The sequence below is a fragment of the Bactrocera dorsalis genome, chromosome 1, assembly GCF_023373825.1.
Source record: "Bactrocera dorsalis isolate Fly_Bdor chromosome 1, ASM2337382v1, whole genome shotgun sequence".
NCBI classification, from domain to species: domain Eukaryota; kingdom Metazoa; phylum Arthropoda; class Insecta; order Diptera; family Tephritidae; genus Bactrocera; species Bactrocera dorsalis.
The window spans coordinates 90809520-90830448 of NC_064303.1; the positions used below are offsets into that span (position 1 = coordinate 90809520).

At 39.3% G+C, this 20929-nt stretch overlaps 1 protein-coding gene across 1 annotated transcript in view; it reads left to right on the forward strand.

The window, feature by feature from the left end:
* LOC105226485 (protein O-mannosyl-transferase TMTC2) overlaps nt 1-20929 on the forward strand; it is a 275813-nt gene that overhangs the window by 228703 nt on the left and 26181 nt on the right. The window lies entirely within an intron of this gene.

The following is a 20929-nucleotide window of genomic DNA, read 5'->3' on the forward strand; positions in this document are numbered from 1 at the left end:
CAGCGGATTTTTTGTAGAGAACTCTTCGTCAATCTTTTTGCTACGAAATGCAGCCTTCTTCAAAGAGGTGTACATTCGCTTCCAGCCGTGCTACTATACTAGTGTGAAGGAGGGCATGACCTCACATTAGCTTCTTCTTTCATATTCGAGTTGTATGAGTGTCTGCTCATTGCGGAATCGTCGAAAACTCCAAAGCCGATAAGCTTGCTAGAGAGGACATTCTTTCTCGTATTTCACCCGATTGGAAGTCAGTCGGTGTTCTGATGTCTTCTTGCGTTCTAGCATTGGATCTTTTTACCACTCTGAGTTCGAAAAACGCAGATCTGCAACCAGAATTTGTGTGGCTGCGAGATCCTTGCAGCCTAGAATGAACCGTAAGGGATCTTTTAATACTGGCTCTTGACAGTGTCAATCTCGCCGCAATGGTAGGTATTTTAAGTAGACAATAACCAACAGACTCACTTCTGGTGCAGCCAAACATTTTGTCCGACGCTCTATGTCAAAGCTGTAAGGCAAGGTGGACTCATCTTGTGCCTACCTCATCAAGTGCTTGATTTCTGGGACTGATCGCCTCAAAACGCTTCGTTGGTGTATGAAGTGATCATTTTGTGTCGAATTTATGGGTAATACAAAAGACATATACATATGTATGTCTCCAAGTAAGATCGACCTTACGACCTATTCTAACCTACATTACCACAACAGTCAACGCTTTTAGTGTTACTTCTTAGAGAGTAATTTTTAGTAAACAAGAATATCAGCGACATACTAATGCTGAAAAGTGAGTCAGGTTAGTGCGCGACTTTTTGCAATACCAACCTCGACATTTAGCAACCTCTCCCTCCCGACAAGCAATACTTTAAACGGACTTCAACAAAATATTTCAACTCTAACGTGGCTTATCACAATCTCAGGTGGTCTAATGCATGTACAGACAGACATTTCGAAATAGAATTTTTTCTTTACTACACACTTTTCTTCTCAGAGGCTTTTGATATATACAATAACCCTATAACTAACTCAATTTAATGTATTGCAAACAAAGCTATTAAACGCTTTTGCAACATGTTGCGAGAGTATTAAAACACCCACACATACCCACATACAAATACCAACAGAAATAGGAAAGTTCAAGTGGAGAATTCAGCATACAAACGAAACAAAACACGACAAGCCTGTGTAGTAAATTCACAAAGTACAATTGAGCAGCGCTTATCTCGATTTTATTAGCCAATACAAGTTAGTAAACTAGCTGCAGGAAATGGCAAACACCAACAACACACTCTGACCCATACACACAAGCATACTAACCCACTTCAGCAGGCCTGCCAGCCGAAGCGGCATAAACTAAATAACTGTAGTCCCAAATAGCCAGAGAGCGTACATCAACGAGAGTGTGGCCATGCGGCAGCCTGGCAGTGTTGGTAGGAAGTGTCTCTGGGCATGGACATGGCCATGGATGTGGACGTGGTTGTTGTGGAAATGGAAAATGGAAATGGCAGCAAGCATAATATTTTGGCATGGCTTTTATACGTTTATGAAATTAAAGTCCACAAATGTACAAATGCAACGCTACTTCTAAGCACCGACGTGCATGTTACGACAGACGTCATTGAGAAGAGGACTAAGAAAAGTAATATTTTATGCTCTCCTGTATGCACGCTCGAGTGCTGACCCTGACAGACAGTCGACACGGTAATTTATAACTGTTTAAGACAAGAGTTCTGCAGATTTGAGATTTAGTAACACACCTTTAAGGAAAACATTTTACAAACTGACTACTCCTCTTGGACCTACCAACTTAACCCTATCTGGACCAAAACTAGTCTATGGGTGGCTTATTAGCCTACCAGATTTACCACAATACATAACAGGCAGTTTCTGAGAACTACACTCGCTATACCCCATTTGAAGAATGTATTTTTCTGAAGCTGACAAAATTTGACTGTTATTGATGTTGGAGTAAACAAAATTCAGTCTAGTTGGCCTGGTAGAACCACCATAACTCGGTAGGGTAGTAATACCGAGGCAAAGAGCTCAGTGGATCTCTTACGATCGAACCGATGGCAGCTCAGAGCTGGGCAAGCTCCCGTGAAGCCCAACCATCCGGTAGTAGAACCTTTCTTTGTCAGTTCGTCAGTTCTACAGTTACCTCCGATTCTGCTCAGACTTGGCACCCATACTAGTATTTTCCCAAAATTACTTGATGCTTTTGATAACGAAGTTTGGCACCCCTTAACCAGACCTGAAGGTACAGTTAATGAGCTCAAGGCTACTATCACCGTGCTGATAATAGAGTGGACGGTAGTAGGGAGATTTGAAGATGAAGTTGAAACAAGTTCTTTACAATACACTCCTCCACCAACTTCCCACCCAATCTTTGACGCTTTGAAGCTGTTCCACCAGGAATATTATATTGCTATTTCTTCAATACTATATACGAGTATTTCTTGTTCAAGATTTTTTGTTTTGTGTAAATATTTGATTTCTTATGGGGCATATTTTCCGTAGTTGAGTCTAAGTTGTGATTTTGACCTGGTCAACAACTTACGGTCGGCACTCAGGTACAGCCGCAACAAAACAATAAAGCGCTGCTTTGGTGTATCGCTGCAGATGGATGCTAGTTTGGCTGTGTGTGTGTGTTTTATATCGCTTACCTGAGCTATGCTATAAGCGGCAAATGACAAAAACAACGATTGGCTATAAATATTAACGGCAGTACACAAAGCCAAGCAGGACGCTTTCCGTTTCTCAGAAATGTTAAAAGCCTAGCGATAGATTTTGTAGCACTTAGAATTAGCTATAAACTGGGAAATGGGTATGCTACAATTCTGGAGGCTCTTGAGACCAGCTGAATTGGGTCGTCATAGTTTTACAGGTTAGGCAAATGTAAGAATTTAATTTATTTTTTATGTTAGGCTAGTTAAAAATTATCAGACATGATATTGCAACTAACTTCATGTTATAAAACATTTCAACTTATGGAACGAATTTTGGATAAGAGTCTGTACTAAGCCCAAACGGAACTTCTGACGCATTTAGTTCGAAATTCCGGTAGTTGTGGGACTCGTTGCTCATAAAAGTGCGGTCTCTCAGCAGTACAAAACAATATCTCATTCGCATAAGTATTCCAGATAGATATTGATTGTATGCCACAGCCAGCTCTAGCGTTCCGATACATAGACAAAATACATGGACCAAATCTTGCTGTATATGCTTAAAAATGAAGGGAGAAAGGCTGTTCTATCAATAAAAACGGGTTTACTAAATTTCCACTAAAAATATTCAAAACCTAGGAAAGTGTATGATAACCTTAGGACTCACTCCTGCTTCGACGTACTGAAGCCACAAGTTTTCTGAACCTAAAAATATTTTTTCGAAATCATTTAAAAATCTCAACACAGTTTTCTAACTTCAAAATTATCGACAGCAATGGAACAAAATGGATTGCCTGTGCAAGGATTGCTCTTTGGGAGAAAGATAGTCAGGTATCGAAGAGCAAAAGGAGAAAAGCCTGCTGTTTGGACCATAAGAAAATGTTTTTAGATAAGGTATTTTGAGATAACATATACAAAAGCATTTGACATCAATTGGAGATCCATTGTATGTAAGATAAATATTTGGAACGTCAATATTTGGGCTAAATTGATAATATTTTAATCTGTGTCAGTAACCAGAACATTATTCATCGAGGGTTTTCTTAGTTGGTAGAGGCAACTCGAGTTTAGTCTTTGTAATTGAAACAAAATAGATGGATATCTCGTAACTTTTGTGACAAGATTTCATATGAATCCTTAAAATCAGATCTCAACACCAACTCAACTTAGCTGCCTCAATGAATATAGAGAAATAATTCGTGTGTGAGGAGTTGGAACAGACCTCTGGCTCTATTTGACTAGTTTCTCTTTTTTTGACGTACTGAATGGCTTTCGTTTTAGTTTTAGGTCTTACTTTGTTTTCATCTATATATTATTCTAAATAAATGTATTCCATTTAAGTAGAAAAGATTGGTTCTTGGAGAACTTTGGATCAGTCGTAGTACTTGGAACATACTCTGTTTTCATATACATATATATACCTTGAATCGTGCTGTCAGCAGAGATCTTGAAAAATCTAACATCGAATGAAGCTCAAGGTTACACACCCGACACTATAAAACTCTGTTAAAGTTCGCACAGCAGAAACACATATTTGTTACACATTTCTTATCTGAGAGCTACACAAAATTCTTCAACAAAATATTATCTAAGGTACTCAGTTTAATTTACATTTCTGAGCATTTAATTTCAGCAAGGTTGCACTTCACGGACGCACAATTATAGTTGAGAACATACACACACACACACACGAAGCTTATGCGACGTGTAAATATGCTCAAGAAACTATATTGCAGAATATTCGTACTTGAGTGAGTAACGGAAAATCTTAAATTTCCCCGAAGGCAAGATGCCACAGTACAGGAAAATGTACACCAGCAGACAAAAACCGAGCTCATACCTAAACATACCGACATACCATACTCTATATGCATGTGTGCGTCATTTAAATGTATGTGGAGTGAAATTTTATGTTGCAAATACTCTGTGTGCATAGTTGCCTGCAAAGTTATGTGGCAATGAGTGTGGAGCGTACACATATGCGCAAGTTTACGGGCATTTTTTGTAACGCGCCAAGCGCCTCTCCACCGCCTGCCCCTACACAATTGCAAGCTTACTACGCTGTCATGCGCTTCTTAGGAAATAAAGGTGCTCACATTACAACACACCCCCACACGCATGCACACCACTCCAGTTGCTCTCATTCCACATACAAGCGCTACTCTGCTGGCATTCCTCTGGGTATTGTCGTCGACACAACAAAAGCCAACAACGTCAACGTGCACATTGTGGCTGCAAATTTGCCGATAACGCACGCATTCAATGCCACCCGATGCCTGTTTGTTTGTTGACGTTGGCGTTACTGTCGCGCAACTTTCAGTCTCGGCACACCCGTAAGTTCTGTCGAGTAGTTCGGGCATGTGTGCCATGGAAGATGTGGAGTGCTCCAAAGGTAATGGAAAAGAGTTGGGAAGTGTTAAAAAGAGACGAAACTAGACGTTGATAATATCATATTTGTAGCCAATTAGATTTTTGAGGAATATGTTCAGGTATCGAGGTCCAAAAGGAGAAAGGCGTGCTATTTGAACCATAAGAAAAATGTTTTTAGATACGGTATTTTGAGGTAGCATATACCAAAGTGTTCGATCCACAAAGGGATGCATTGCATGTAAGAAAAATATTTGGAACATCGGAATTTGGGCTGATTAGGTAATAGTTTAAGCAGTCACAGTAAACAGAACATAATTCATCGAGAGGTTTCTTAGTTTGTCAAGGTAACTCGAGCTTTAATTTTGTAATTGGATATGCCAGCATATCATTTATGGGAAGAGAGTCTAAAGAGTTGTTGATTGTTTCTCTCTGACTTTGGTATTTGGTATTTGTTGGTATTTGGCATTAAGTATTGTAAACTTCCATCGTATACGTACTATATCTGATCAGTAGAATATGCATGTCTACGATGTATGTCAGTAAAGTCTTGCTTAAGCTTCCAGAGAAAGCTCTCGTCACACTACACTTCCTGCAGGAATAATTTCAATGAAACAGGTGTTACTTAAGGAGCAAGTCACTTTGTACTTTAGCATAGAGCTTACAAGTCTTATTACACAAATCTTGTGTTCGGGGGTCTTCAAAGATCTGAATTGGTAATAATTTAACCTCTTTTAATCTAACCATAAAGTAATTGATCGATGATTTCTTTAGTTTTTGCAGGCAGATCGAGCTCTGTTCATGTCAAGGTTGCTAATTTGACTTCAAGAATGACATTCTCGAGAAGAGCGTCTAAAAATTTGTTAATGTTTATTCCTGAACGACATGGTGTTCATTTGGACTTTAGTAAAGTCGTGTTGAAGTTTTCACGAAAAGGTTCTGATACAAATATATGCCTGCAGGAAGAGATTCGAACAGTTCGGCAGTTATTACTTAGTGAGGAGTTCGCTTCGCTGAGTTTAGAAGTATTTTTACCTAAGTGGTTGTTGTAGCGGCAGAATGCTTCCCAGTTAACAGTCCGTGGGCGAATAAAACTCCGTGTTCGTTCCGATTACGTAAACCCGGCTGTCGTGGGAACTTAACGTATGTAAATGGTATTCGGAGGTCAACAAAAGATTTTCTATTATTTTCTGCTACCGACTGTTTCCAGCGACCTAACAAGTGATGGGAAATTTATAATCGGTATTTTAGTATTCTTGTTAGGTCCTTACGGAATACTTTTGGACTAGAGCGACTACAACAAGTTTTTCAAAACCGCACTAATACTGAACTGGTCATGAAACAACTCGAATTTTTTACAGCTCTCAAAATTTTTTGTATATTTGTGTCCACATAAGAGCTGTTAGCATTATGTTGCTTTTTATTGTTACTACCAACCAACCAAGACCAACAGGACTATACACATATATTATACTATATACATATGTTTGTGAAAATGCTTTACTTTTGTATATATTTGAGTGTACATATGTGCGTATATGTGTATGTAAGTGTGTCTGCCAGCAGATTTTCTCCGTCCCCTCTCACTTGTAACGCCCAAGCATTGAACCACAGCAGGAGTTGGGCGTATATAACGGCGCAGCTAAGTGAAATACGTTACAACATGCGAAAAACAACAACAAGAATAACAACAAAGCCGACTAGAGAAGGCGCGTAAGGAAAGCTATAGCGACACAAACAGCAGCAGCATCGACTCAATAAACGCCCTCAAGTATGCAACAGAATTTACGGAAATATTTTCACAATATTTTTCAGAGCAACAACATTGGATTTCACTTACTTGCAATGCGCCCCACTTGCCACAGGCATGTGTTGTTGTTTTTTTTTTTTTTATTGGTTTTTGTTGTTATGTGCTATTTATTTCTGTTGGTTTTGCTGCAAAACGTTTGAAATGAAGCATAGAGCGCAGCTAAACAAAAACCACCACGACAACATACACCGCATACACCAGTAATGCTGATCTACAACGGTTGACAAAGCACCAAAATACGAAGTGCTGAAGCTGTTGGGGAGTTGGGGCGAAACTACAAGCAGGCATAATAAATTTTTTCAGCCTCTGTTTTACTTCTCTAGCAATTATTCTGTGGCAATAGTGACTCACAGGCTCGCAGCCGTCTTTGCCTCGCCTCACCAACAAACAAGTCCAACGTCGAATGCAGTGGGGAATATAAGATACACCTTTGGTATGGTCTCCCTCTCCCTGCTTAGTGCTGTTGAGTCTGCTAAGCCTTGCAGCAGCTGTACACGGCTTGACAGTGGCACCACCTGACCATGTTGCCGCTCTAATATGATGATCGTGTAAAATAGGAGTAACAACAGCCTGCTGTTTGGTTTTGGTTTATTCGACTACTTCGCCTACGACCCCAGCCTTGCTAACGCTTGCACCTTTTGTCTGCGCCTTCCTTTGTGCCTTCGTTTTCTCCCTCACTCTCACCTTTCTCGCCGTCTTGTGCCGGTCCGGCGTGTGAGTGGTTATTTTCGGCATGCTTGTATGTTCTTGCTAGTCAATACTCTTGGGCCAGTTGTTGAATATTGTTGTAGCAAAGTGGCTGCTGTTCCAAAGGTAAATATTTATTTGTTTGCGCTCACTTGCCGCACACAGCGAACTCCATAAACAATTCACTAACATTTCTCTCGGTGCACAACGAGTGGAATTAAATTAAAGTGAATGCCTGTTTATTGACCTAATTTTTAAATGCCAACCATTCGAGCATGCACTCAAGCCGCTATAATATTATATATGAAAATATTTAATGATGGAAAAGTTAAGGAATTTAAGCCAAGAAAATATGAAATGAAATTAAATTTGTGGAGGTAGAAAATATTTGCGAAATGTTGAAGTATATTAAGAGTTGAGGGCATATTTTATATATTGGGGTTACGACTTATAATAGTTATGTAGGAAATACGCTAATTGGTGATGTGCGCAAACTGAAAAGGCAGATAAATTTCATACATACCGACTAATATCTACTTGCTAAGGCAGCTACTTCTCTCTACATCACTGCAGAATCAGGATGGGATAGAGTTTTATTGGCTTCTTTTGGTTCACTACTGGATTGTTGGGCCCCAGACTAGCAAGCGTTGGTCAACTACCAGCAGCTGTGCAGTCGAAGGGTTCATCTGGCCCAGAGAAAATCGAAAGTGGTCCAGTGAACTCTTCGCTCTCAGCAAGGTCCACCTTTCAATGGATTTAGAAGTTCTAACTGAGCATTGGTGGCAACACACCATCGCAGAATGTTGCTCACAGATCGAGAAGACTGCAAGAAATGTCTAGAGCAAGGCACCAGCGAGACAATAGAGCACCTCTTGTGCACTTGTCCCGCATTGGCAAGACTACGCTGTAAGCATCTGGGGTCTCCACAGTATGATGCACTGGAGGAGGTATCGATAGCCGCAGAGTCTGTTAAAATTCGCGTCAAGCACAGCCATCCAAAGGGATTACTACTCATTATGGACTTAGCAATTGACTTCATCTGGTATCGAAAACTGGTCTATACGTGGTTTATTGGCCTACCAGATTAACCTAACCTAACTGGGCGCTGTCTGATTGGGATTCTTTCATTTCGCTGCTTGGCGGCAATTGGAGATTCCAAGCAAAGCCGAGATCTTCTCCACCTGGTCTTTCCAATGGAAGGAAGGTCTTCCTCTGCTTACCACAGCGGATACTACATCGAATATCTTCAGAGCTAGAGTATTTTCGTCCATTCGGACAACATGACCTAGTCAATAAATCCTCTGTTTCTTAATTCGCTGAATTATGTCAATGTCGTCGTATATATCATACAGCTCATCATTCCATCGAATGTGATACGTTATTCACCGTGGTCAACGCGCAAAGGACCATAAAACTTTCGCGGAACCTTTCTATCGAAAACTCGCAACGTTGACTCATCAGTTGTTGTTATCGTCCATGCCTATGCACCATATAGCAGGACGGGAGTAATGAGTGTTTTATAAAATTTGGTTTCTATTTGTCGAGAGAGCACTTCACTACTCAATTGTCTACTCAGTCCGACGTAGCACCTGTTGGTAAGAGTTATTCTGCATTGGATTTCGAGGCTGACGTTGTTTTTGGTGTTAATGCTGGTTCCAAGATAGACGAACCTATCTATGACTTCAAAGTTATGACTGTCAGCAGCGACGCGAAAACCAAGTCGCGAGTGCGACGACTGTTAAATTGATAACGGAAGATATTTCGTCTTGCACTCGTACATTACCAGAACGCCGCCTCATTCTTTTTATGTCCAAGCGCTTACATTTTTCCTGCATCATTTATGAAACAAATCTTGTAACAATATTTTTCTCATTGGCTAAAACATTCTAATATTCCTCTATGCGATTTCGGAGTAAAAACTTGGACTTTTAAACTTTCTAATTAAGTATAGTGCCAAGTCGGTCAAACAAATGGTGTTTCATTTTATATTTCATCAAAGCGCCGCACTTACTTAGTTGATTTAATTATCTATTAAAGTGAAAAAAAGCGAAGCAGCGCCTCGAAGAAAGGCAAGGCGAAATGCAATTAAATGACAACTTTGCAAACTTATCCACATATTTGCAGCAACTTTTCCTAATGGACTATTTTAACGTGCGAAAAGTTTGCGCGCCGCTCAATGTCGCAGAATCAACCAAAGCGCTAAACAAATTAAAACAATTATAAACAAGTTTTCCAACAAGTTCTTATTGCTTACAGCTGAAGAGCGGCGAAAGCGCGACAGACATAAAGTGAAGTGTTGAAGAAGACACAAAAAAATAGTGTGGTGACCGTGCAAGTAAGGTGGGAATAGTTGTCTACATAGACATGTGTGTAAGTACGGCTGTTGACAGCAAATTGGAAACATTTAGTCATTTCTTGATTTATATAAGATAGACTTACAGTACTGCTATAATCCTCACTGGCATTGACAATTATGCTTTTGCAGTATCCAATCTCCATGCTATTAAATCATAGCTTCCAAAGCATGGAATCCTGTTCCTTTTGGTTAATCGTTTCTTCTTAATTGGGATTTAAATCGAGGCTAGGTTTCAGTATTTTCGTATCGGCCTCACCGTTGACTCTTCCTTCAATTAAAAGAATACCTTTTAATCAATTATAAGAAACACGATGCCAACACATTCTGCTATCTGGTTGGCTTACTGTAGTTTGAAGACATTTTCTTTTAAACCGTTCTCTTGATCTTCTCTGATTCAAAGATCTTAAACTTGGTTTCATCTAAGAAAATATTGTCTGACACTGTATGCTAAATTTTCATGCTCTTCGCCCATATATACCGCTGTTTCCTCATTCGTTGTCTCAAACTAGACTTTATTACAAGACCTGCCTATCTGATCCTTCGGCGAATCGTTTATTATACCCACTATCACTTATGTCGCATCACTACAGTTTTTCCGAATGTCTGCCGAGCATTTACCAGCTCGTCGTTTGAACACTTCCAGACCTTTTTCCGAGCAAATGAAACCATTCACCGAAATTTTTATGACATATGCTACAGTAGTCTGACTGAGCCCATAATGACCGATATTTGTTTGTGGTTTTTGATTTTACTGCGACAAGGCTATTATTTTGCATAAATATTGAAAGAATACCCAATTGCCAAGATTTTTGGATAGAAATATCGGAAACTTGAAACACTGTTCAACATTCATCGGGCTACAATTCATACTTCTTGGAAAAGGCCTTCGATAATAGTTGCTTTCCGCAGAAAAGTGTTTTTGTTTGATACAAATTATTTAAGGAAGCTCGAGGACAAGCTGATGAGGAACCACGTCCAGAAAGGCTCTCAACATCAACTGATGATCATTCTGTCAATAAAATAAAGGAATTGATGCTTGAAAATCGTTGAGTAAAAGTCAGAGATCTTACTGAGAAAGTTGGAATATCGGAAAGATCAGTGAAAACCATTTTAAGATATCATTGGGTTTAATAAAAGTGAAAGCACGATTTGTTCCAAAATCACACAATTTTTTCGAAAAACAGCGTCGCGTCATCGTGTATCAAACAATGTTCTCCGACTACCTGGATGTCATGAAACACACTACTAGTAATGAAATCTATGCATACGACCCGGAAATAGACGATCGATCGGCCGAATGACGTGGAGAAGATGAGCTTAAGCTAAAAAACCACGTCAAAGCAGCTCAAAAATCAAGGTTATGTTGACAGTTTTTTTCGATTAGCGGGGTGTGGTCCACACCGAATTCCTACCGACCAGCGAAACAAAGAATACTATTTTAGCGTTATGAGGCATCTGCGCGAAGCTAATCGTAAATAGAGATCGATCCTGTGAGCCGAAAACTGTTGATTTTTGCATCACGTATTTTGTATTGTATTGATTCTTCGTGAGTTTTTCGCTAAACTTTCAACCAATATCTTGCCTCATTTAGCTCCGTGTGGCTTCTGGTTATTAGGCAAGCTCCGAAGAAACCATTTTGATTCAATTAAAGACATTAAAAGTGAATTGACTATCCCGGAAATTGACTTTAACTACTGTTTCGAGAGTTGGAAAAAACGTTAGCAGCAGCTGTGTATTGTGGCCAAGAGGGACTACTTTGAGGGACACGACATAGATTTTGAAGAATAAGTTAAAATTTTTAAAATTAAGAACAAAGTCTTACTACTTTTTTGCTCATATGTACTACACATTAAGTATTTAATATAGTATTTATGTTTATGTGCTAGAGGCCAACTAAAGGCTTTCGGCCGAAAAAAATTAAATTCTTTAAAAATTGAAACTTCAATTATATAGTATTCTCTAGTTATCGTTAAGATTCGCATTTTCGTCAATTACTTCGCAATTTGAGGCAATAAGGCATAGGATGAAAACGAGCGTTAATTAAATTTCTTTTAAAGAATCTTTATTTCCTACTTTCTTTTTCAACTTGCTAAGCAAATATGCGAGTTACCAATTTTTAATTCTCCACAGCTAAGTTTTTGGGTAGTTTTCTTTTATTTTTTCCACGCTCACTTTAACCCTTTAATTTTTATCGCAGGGCAGCCACTCTTCCCGAAAAAAGGAAACAGAGTACTTACTCGCTCTAGAATTACCAATGTAATTTAATTTGGCCTTAATAAAATTTACTTTCATACCGCTCCACCCAGATTATTTTTAACTAACTATGGCAAAGGGTTTAACAACTTGCAAAATAAACACGAAAAAAAAAACTGAAAACTCAAACCACCCAGTGGACCGCTTCAGTTGTGGCGCTGCTTCCACCCAAATGCCCTCGGCACATCATACCTAAATCTCAAACGCTATTTATTTGGTGCAATTTCCTTTTTATGTGCCTGCTTTAAAGTTGATTTTATTCCTTTTCTTTACGCAGAGGCTTTCTAGAAAAATTGCTTGTCTTCGCTAATAAACCGCCTGCATTCACCCGCCTGACCATACATCCGACCGTCTGTGGGCTTGATACATACACCATAAAAAGTCAGAGACTCTGTAGAGCAGAAAGAACCGGCTTCGTAGTTTATGTGTGCGTGTGTGTGTGTATGTTCTACCGGCAATGCGTCACTGTTTTATTTTATGACCCTCATTATAAGATTGAATTGGACGGCTTTTGGCATTGGTTGTCTTTGTGACCGTTAATATTAGGTTTGATGTGGTTTGTTGACTCTCTGTCTGTCGTCGTTCATCTTCTTATCACTCTTAAATTCCATGCAGTGGTGATTTTGGTTTTTTATTACTTCTAACTGTATCCTACGCGCCCAGCTGAAGGTGAAACCTACACTGCCTGGGTGTTAGAAGCCAGCTTTCCGTGTGAGTAAAGAGCGTAACGAAAAGAAAATAAAAAAAATTATATTAAATAGTCTGCGTAAGTGTAGACTCTGAAAGACATGGAACGGCACGTAATAAAAAACGCAAGACTGTAAGCTGCACTTGGAAATAAACATAAATCAATTTATACGATATTCGCGCCATCCACATTAATTCGGTGCGTCCTTGTCGCCTGCATGTGCCACATTGATTTCGGTTGATTTACGCAGGTTGTCCGTCGTAATAGCACATTTAGAGGAGCATAAAATTCGGCAGTGTCACGCCCTAGTTAGTTGAAATAAGGTAGACTCCTGAGTAATCTTGAGCTACTGTCGGCAGCTATAGCAACTTCTATATAGGGTGTTCTTGACAGGCTATAGCAGAGTTTAGAGCTGTCAAACGATTTGTTGAAGTAAAGCAATCATAGAGGTACTTACTGGTCTAATAGACATTCATGCGGTAAGGTGAGATATTTTGTCGGATGCTAGCTGTCAAAACAGCCAGCCTTTGCAAGACCGAAGTTGAAATACCTCGACAGTCGTATCTTCGACGACCCAGAAGACATAGCCGAAACTGACAATACCCGTTTCAACAAATGGGTGTTAAACTCAAGGTGCTTTTTAGTTTTATGAGAATATAAAAGTTTTAGGTACCACAATGGACTGGAATTCTAAGCTGTCGAAGCGAGATCCCTGTTGGGAAAGACCACTAAACCTCATCTAAGTTAACTTATCCGAAAGTAAATGTCCAATTGGTTTCCAAAAGGCATGTCTTGTGGCAAACTTAGTTTTATCAACAAATTTTATTTTACGGTACGACACATTTTTCTAACAAAATTTTATATTTAAGGTACCAAAAATTTTAAAAATTATTCTTCAGGCTTCTAAGCAGCCACAAAAGTTTTCGGAATTTACTGAATGTATTACTAATACCCCAAGGGGGGGTCTCTTATCTGAGGCTGTTGTTTTCTTTTCATTGGAGACGTTTTTTTACGTGGCGGGTCCCACACCCAGTGCACAACCTGGTCTAGAATGGTTCGCTTTCTTCCTTTAGCTCGCCTTGAAAAAGATGTCATTTGGCTACGCAGAGGAAACTTGGTCTAAGACCGGAAGTCGTGAGCTGCTTGAGCCATATGTAAAAGAATCGTTTCTGGCTACACCCAAGTGAATAACGATCAGAGAGCTTCCCACACTTCCGTGAACTTCTACATATGATTCCATTATCCAGTAAAGAAGAAGAAGAGTATTACTATTACTAATTGTTTAAAAACTGAAGATGGAGACAGCAATGTCATCTATGGCGCGTACGCTACAAGAAAACTATCTGGGAATATACTAATGAAGTCAAAGTAATGTATATTACAGATATCAGTTCTCTCTGTGTTTTGTATCCTTAGCAGCATATACAATATTAAGTATGCCAGGAAGTTTGTAACACCTAGAAGGAAACGTCAGACGTATATAACGGGTGATAAAAAATCACCCTTTATAAGTATATGATCAGCATTATATGCTGAGCCGATTTAGCCATCCCAGTCTATTTATTCATCTATATATCTGTCCACCTGTCTGTATATATACGATTTAACCTCTCACTTTTCAAAATATCGGGTTGAAATTTTGCACACTTTCTTTTCTTCTTAAGAAACTGGATATACTATATGTATGTCGGAACCACCGATTTTTAACTACTATAGAAAATGAATATGTATGTAGCTGTCACACAAGGTGAACGATACAAATTATGTCCTTGTAAGCAGTCTTTTATATTCGTGAAGAGTATTATAGCTTCGTCGACGTTTTCACTTATTTCAATAAAAGCTGTATACTTTTAAAAATACACCCTGTTTTACATATGTTAAATAAGGAAATAAGTAAGAATGCCCACTCTTTAATACATTTTCGTAGGTACTACCACACCAGTCGGCATCAGTGCTGACCATAAAAAATATTTGCCATTTGGGAGTAGTATAAACTCATAATTACTAACATCAAGTTGAAAATAAAATTGAGCGATGCGTTAGGGTCACGTGGCTTATTTAGCGTTAATAGTGCTCTCAGAAATACTACTTAAATTGGTACTAGAATCTCAGTTGACTGGTGCTTGCTAAAAATTTTTGATAAATGAGACTATCTCAAATAACTATATGTTTCGGTCGGTCATCCTAAATTATTTTGTGGACTTTTATGATTCCGTCGGTAAGAACTTCTCTTGGGCGACTACTATGTTTACCATGTTTGGTGCTCATTTTACTTTGTCCAAACGTGGCATACCAGCCCATGATGATTGACTTTCCTGGCGCAGTGTGCGGAAACTCGCCATCAAGCCAATTTTTTTCTTCAACTGTACTTTTCCCCTCAAAAAGCAATTTTTTATCAACGGACGAAATTCTTTTTTATTAACAACAAACTAATGATCCGACGGTTGTCAAATTTAAAAACGTGCCTTTGAGGGTTAGGGCTAACTAAAAATCATAAGGATTGAGTTCAAGTAGCGCCATCTATGTGTCAGGCCGGTTGACTTTTCAATATGTGTTGGTCAATATGTAAGAAATCTTAATGAAATTCAGAAATAATGTCATTCCAATAACAGTATATTCCCTTGCCTAAAATGGCTTAAATCAGTGCAATAAAAGCCTTAGTTTAATATAAGACCTTGCTTATTTCTTTATATGTGAAATTCAACTGAAGTATTGGCAGCAAGACGACCATTTTCATTGTGTGTTGTGATTTTTTTAATATAATATTTCTTTATTTATTGGATCTGCTTGGTAAAGCCTAAAAATAAGTATTCAAAACTTAGATCTATTTAAAATTAAAGAAACTCAAAAATGTGGTTAACCTTTTTTTTGCAGAAATTTACCAATGGGTTTGAATGTTCGCGAAGTTTAGAAATATTTCTCATTCTGCTATCCTCTATCCCCTTCCTTACTATAGGAATATCAATGCATATTGAGAGACTTCCGAGAATGGCTGTCAAATATCTCCCTTCCGCTTTTTTACTCTTTATTCAATAATTTAAAAAAGTGTTACAGTAATCGGATTTAGTTCCAATAAGCGGCGTTTCGTTCGATAATCTGTTTCCATTTAGACAACTTCATAACAATCCCCTCGTAGAAACCCCCCTCCTTATTTGCGAAGAACTCGGACAGCCACTTTGCACAAGCCTCTTTTCAGTTCAACTTTACACCAACAAGGGCGTTCGCCATGGACAGGAACAGGTGGTAATCACTTGGCGCTATGCCCAAGCTATAAGGTGGATGCGATAAAACCTCCCATCCAAGCACCCGTAACTTCTGACGAGTCATCAACGAAATGTGTGGTCTGGCGTTGTCCTGGTGGAACACAATACCCTTCCTGTTGGCCAATTCTGGACGCTTTTGGTCGATCGCCTGCTTTAATCGGTCCAGTTGTTCGCAGTAGAATTAAGCATCTGGCCATATGGGAGCAACTCATAGTGGAGGATTCCCTTTCAATCCCACCAAACACACAGCAAAACCTTCCTGGCCGTCGATCCCGGCTTGGCCACTGTTTGGGACGATTCACTGGCCTTCGACCACGACCATTTTCGCTTGATATTGGCGTATGTGATCCATTTTTCGTCGCCAATCACCATCCATCAAAAATGTGTCAAGTTCGTTCCGTTCCAGCAGCATTTCAGAAGCGTTGATTCGGTCCAGAAGGTCTTTTTGCGTCAAATCATGCGGCACCCAAACATCAAGCTTTTTTGTGTATCCAGCCTTCTGCAGATGGCTTAAAAGGGTTCCGTGACTAACTCCCGTCTTTTGGGTGATGTCACGAGATGACACATGCCGGTCTAACTCGATGTTTGCCATGATTTGATCGCTATTCGTCGTCACAAGTCTCCCGCCGGCTGGCTTATCCATGGTGTCGTTTTCACCCGCTCTGAATCGTCGAAACCATACCTCCGCAGTTCGAAGTGTTAGAGTACCATCCCCCTAAACACTATTAATCTCACGGAACGTTTCTCTTGCGGATTTGCCTTTAACGAAGGAAAACTTTAAAAATGCGCGAATTTCGGCGTTAGTGAACTCCATGTTTACACGTCTATAACTGTTGAACGCAATATCCAAACTAATCATGCATAGCGTCGTTTTGTAGGTTATGTCAAGACCTTTTAAAGATGTATAGTATTGCCAGATACGAGCGCTGCATACATAGCCACGAAATTCAAAAGTCAAAAAGGCGGAAGGGAGATATTTAATATTTTTAAAATTTTGCCCGACTTTATATTTCTCTCATTATCTAAATACTTTTAAATTCCATTTTCGTTTTGTTCTCTCTGAGCAAATGATATAAACGCCAGCAAACCTTGAACTTTTCCAGCTGTTTTGATATGTTTGAGGTGATTGAGTAATTGTTGTAGATAATATGGCATTTAGTTTTCTCTTCCAAAAAGAAAAAAAGCCGAAAGGATGCCAGTGGTGGATCCAGCTACACTAGGCCGTCTAAGAAACGTCAAAGAAGTTATGCAATTATGGTCGAAAACCCAACCTTTGGACATGACATGTGTGCCAGCAAATTTGTTTAGCTTAGAAGGCAAGCATGAATACCGCTCAGGAGCTAATAAAAGAGGTTTATGATTCATACTTGCTCAAGGATTTTATTGTGGTCAACGCAGAATACATATACATTACCTCAATAGTTTTAGATAATAATAAACCAGAACGACAGTAAATATTTTGTCATAATTGTTGGCATTAGTTAATTGTTCCTCTATTATAGCATTAAATATATACATTAAATGATATTTATGTAAGTATAAATCTTAAAGTTGCTCCAAAACAATATAAATATGTATATTTATTGGGGCATTAATTGAAAAACAAAGGCTGCTTTAATGATTTCCACTTAAGTGAAATGGAATGTGACATATTGCTGCAAGCCATACTAAATAAGCTTTAAGCTCTTCGAACAAGCATATGTTGGCGAATTTATTTTATTAACACAGTTTACAGCTGTAAGTGTGCCATAATGCAAACTTAAACAATTTATTAAGTTTGTATGCTTTTGCTTAAACAATATAAGCGCAATAATCGTAAATAAATGTATAACTGTGACTGCCTAGGCGCACAGAAAGCTGCATAAACATAGATTTGGTGGGCGGCGAAACAATTTTGTGGAAGATTACTTTCGCAAGTTTATCTATGTGGAAAAAATATAGTTGTTCTTGGCAAAATAATGGATGTTTAACTTAATAACTTGTTTAACTTCATAATCCTTTGTAGAAGTGTGCATTTCTAAGAACATAATATTGAAATCATGAAGATGTGCAATAACGAAAGTTAATGAAGCTTTTCTTGGTTTGATATCTTTCTTTTATCTCAGGATAATAAATTTAATATGTGTATTAGTATTTATTTTCAAAAAAAAACATCTATAATTTATATTCGCACCACAGTTTTTAAGATTAACCAGAAAATATGGATGAAGTGCTTTTATTAAAACAAAGGAGTTGCCTACTCATTGATATCGTCCCAAATTCTGCCAATGTCTCCATCCAAGAAGGCGCTACAAAAGATTTTTTGGGGATATCAATGAATTTTTTTATTCCTCTAAAAGTAAATTCGTTTCCATTATATATGGAGCTCGACTTTTGCATGACCACCACGGGCACGTTTGCAGAAGTCCAGACGCTGAACCTATTTTCGATGGTTTTCGAGCATAAATCGGCCGATACTACCGCAATTTCACGTCTGATATTCAAACAAAGTTCATGAATCGTCGCTGCGTCATTTGACGTAGCCCCACAGAAAATTGTTTAATAGCGCGGCGGCCAATTGACTGGGCCATTTCGTGAGATAACACGCCCACAAACTTGGTTTCCTATAAATCGGTTGTGACAACATTCACTGTGTGGCTTGCGGCAACCTTTTGTTGGAACCACATATTGTCCAAGCCCATATCAACCAAGTCGGACCAAAAATATTCGGTTATCATTAAGCGGTAGCGATTCCCATTCACAATAACGTGGCGATCTTGATCATCAAAAGTACGACCCAATGACGCCAACGGCCCAAAAAAACGGACCAAACCCTAATTTGTTCGGGATGCAATGCTGGACTCATGGAGTGCGTGTGGATTGCTGTCTGACCAATAACGCATATTTTGCTTACTGACCAGGCCATTCAGCCGAAACGCTGCATGTGCCAAGGGAAAGAAAGAGAAGAAAGGTCGAGACAAAGTGACAGAATTTAGTCAAAAAGATTATAATACTTTACAGCCGAAACATTCATTCAACTCACTTTAATATTTCTTATCCACCAATACATATAAATATATGCACATTCATGAAAGGCACACTTTTACGAACAACACTTACGTAATTATTTGCACAAACAACACAGTTAACGATGCACGCGAGTATGTAAACGCCGTCCATGCGCTGCACACTGGTCACTAGCGCGAGTCAAATAGCAATGTTCGCCTACATTGTCGCTGTCTCGTATGTTTAAATCGGCAATTAATCAACTCAATTGCGCAAACAAGCCAAAACGGGAACACCCCACACGCGAAAATAAGCCGCCAATTCGATGGTTGTTCTTGTAAATGGCAGTGCAAACATGCCGCATGGGAACACAGAGAGACAGAGAGAAAGGGAGAGTAGACGGGCTGCCGGAAGGGCTTGTTGGACGATTTGCCCGTGCTCGGCGGGGTGTGAGCCGAGTGTATAGTTAGACAGGCGTAACGTCGTGTGTCGACCGACGTTCACGCAAATTTATGTTTGCCCAGAAGAACTTTGACTGCACTTAGTCGTGACCACCTACCGCCGCACTTCGCTTTCGATAGCGAACGCATACGACGTACAAATAAAGTTTAGACAACTTATTGCCCTAACAAGCGTCCGCGCGCCGATACGCAAGAGAAATTAGGGATGTGGTATGGTATATTGCTTATTGACTGAGCTGGCCGGCGACGAGGTGGGCAAGTAGGAACATTTGCAATTTATTCTGGTTGGGTGAAATGGGAAAGGCCGCATGCCTATACACCCTGTTATCAAACCTATACAAGTATACTAGGGCGGTCCGATAAATGCATAGCTTCGCAGATTTTTGGGCGCAATTGTCAGACCACTCCCTGCAGTGTTTGCCTAAGTGCAATCCGAAGGAGTTTCAGGAATACCGAAGGAAATTATATTAACTGTCATACCCTGAAGACCAACGAACTGTCGTAAGCTGCTCTGAAAAATGCGAAAACTGTCTTATCGGTCGAAAAATTGTTATTATACGTAACAAAAGTCCATGATCTGGTATTGACAGTCCAACGTTTGAAGGAGAGATAAATGTGGCAGTAGGGATCTCAATAAATCACACAGCCGCGCAATGATTTGCTCTTTAGCCCACACCTGCCAAGAAGAACAACCATGAGACCACTTCCCAGCAATATTTGATGATGTTTAAGTGCAATCCGAAGGAGTTTCACGACCAACGACGAAACGTAGATCCACTGGTTTACCCTGAAGACCAACGAGCAGTGGGAATAGTTGACTTTACTCGGCGAACCTGCGCTGAAAAAGGCGAAAACTGTTATATCGAACGAAAAATTATTAGCTACCGTTATCTGGCATTCAAAAAGTGTGGACTATATCAACTTCCTAGAGAAATTAAAATGGCCTCATGGCTCAACTAAGCTAAATTGGTTCGCCGTACTGACGTCAAGTTGCAAAAAACGATCCCTTTTGGCGAAGAAAACAGTACTCTTCTATTATGACAATGCACCATTTCCCAACACCGCTGTTGCCCCAGAAAAAGTGTTCAAAATGTGGTACGAACTGCCGCCATCTACCAGATTCTCTATATTTAGGTACTAAATGACTTCTTTTTGTTCTCCAGATATTGCAGTCGAATAAGGAGGTTATGACTGCCATTGAGTAATTCTTAGTAGGTCTCGAAGTCTTTGTAGATCTCGAAGTAGTTCTTTGTAGGTCACGAAAAATTTATTTGAAGAGTTAAAGAGTTTGGAGCAACTTCGGTAAACTGTGTTGGTTTCAGAAAAGGCTAAAGCTACACTAAGAACTTCTCGGACCGCCCTCGTACTTACATATCTTTCTTTATACTAGTATATATATAGT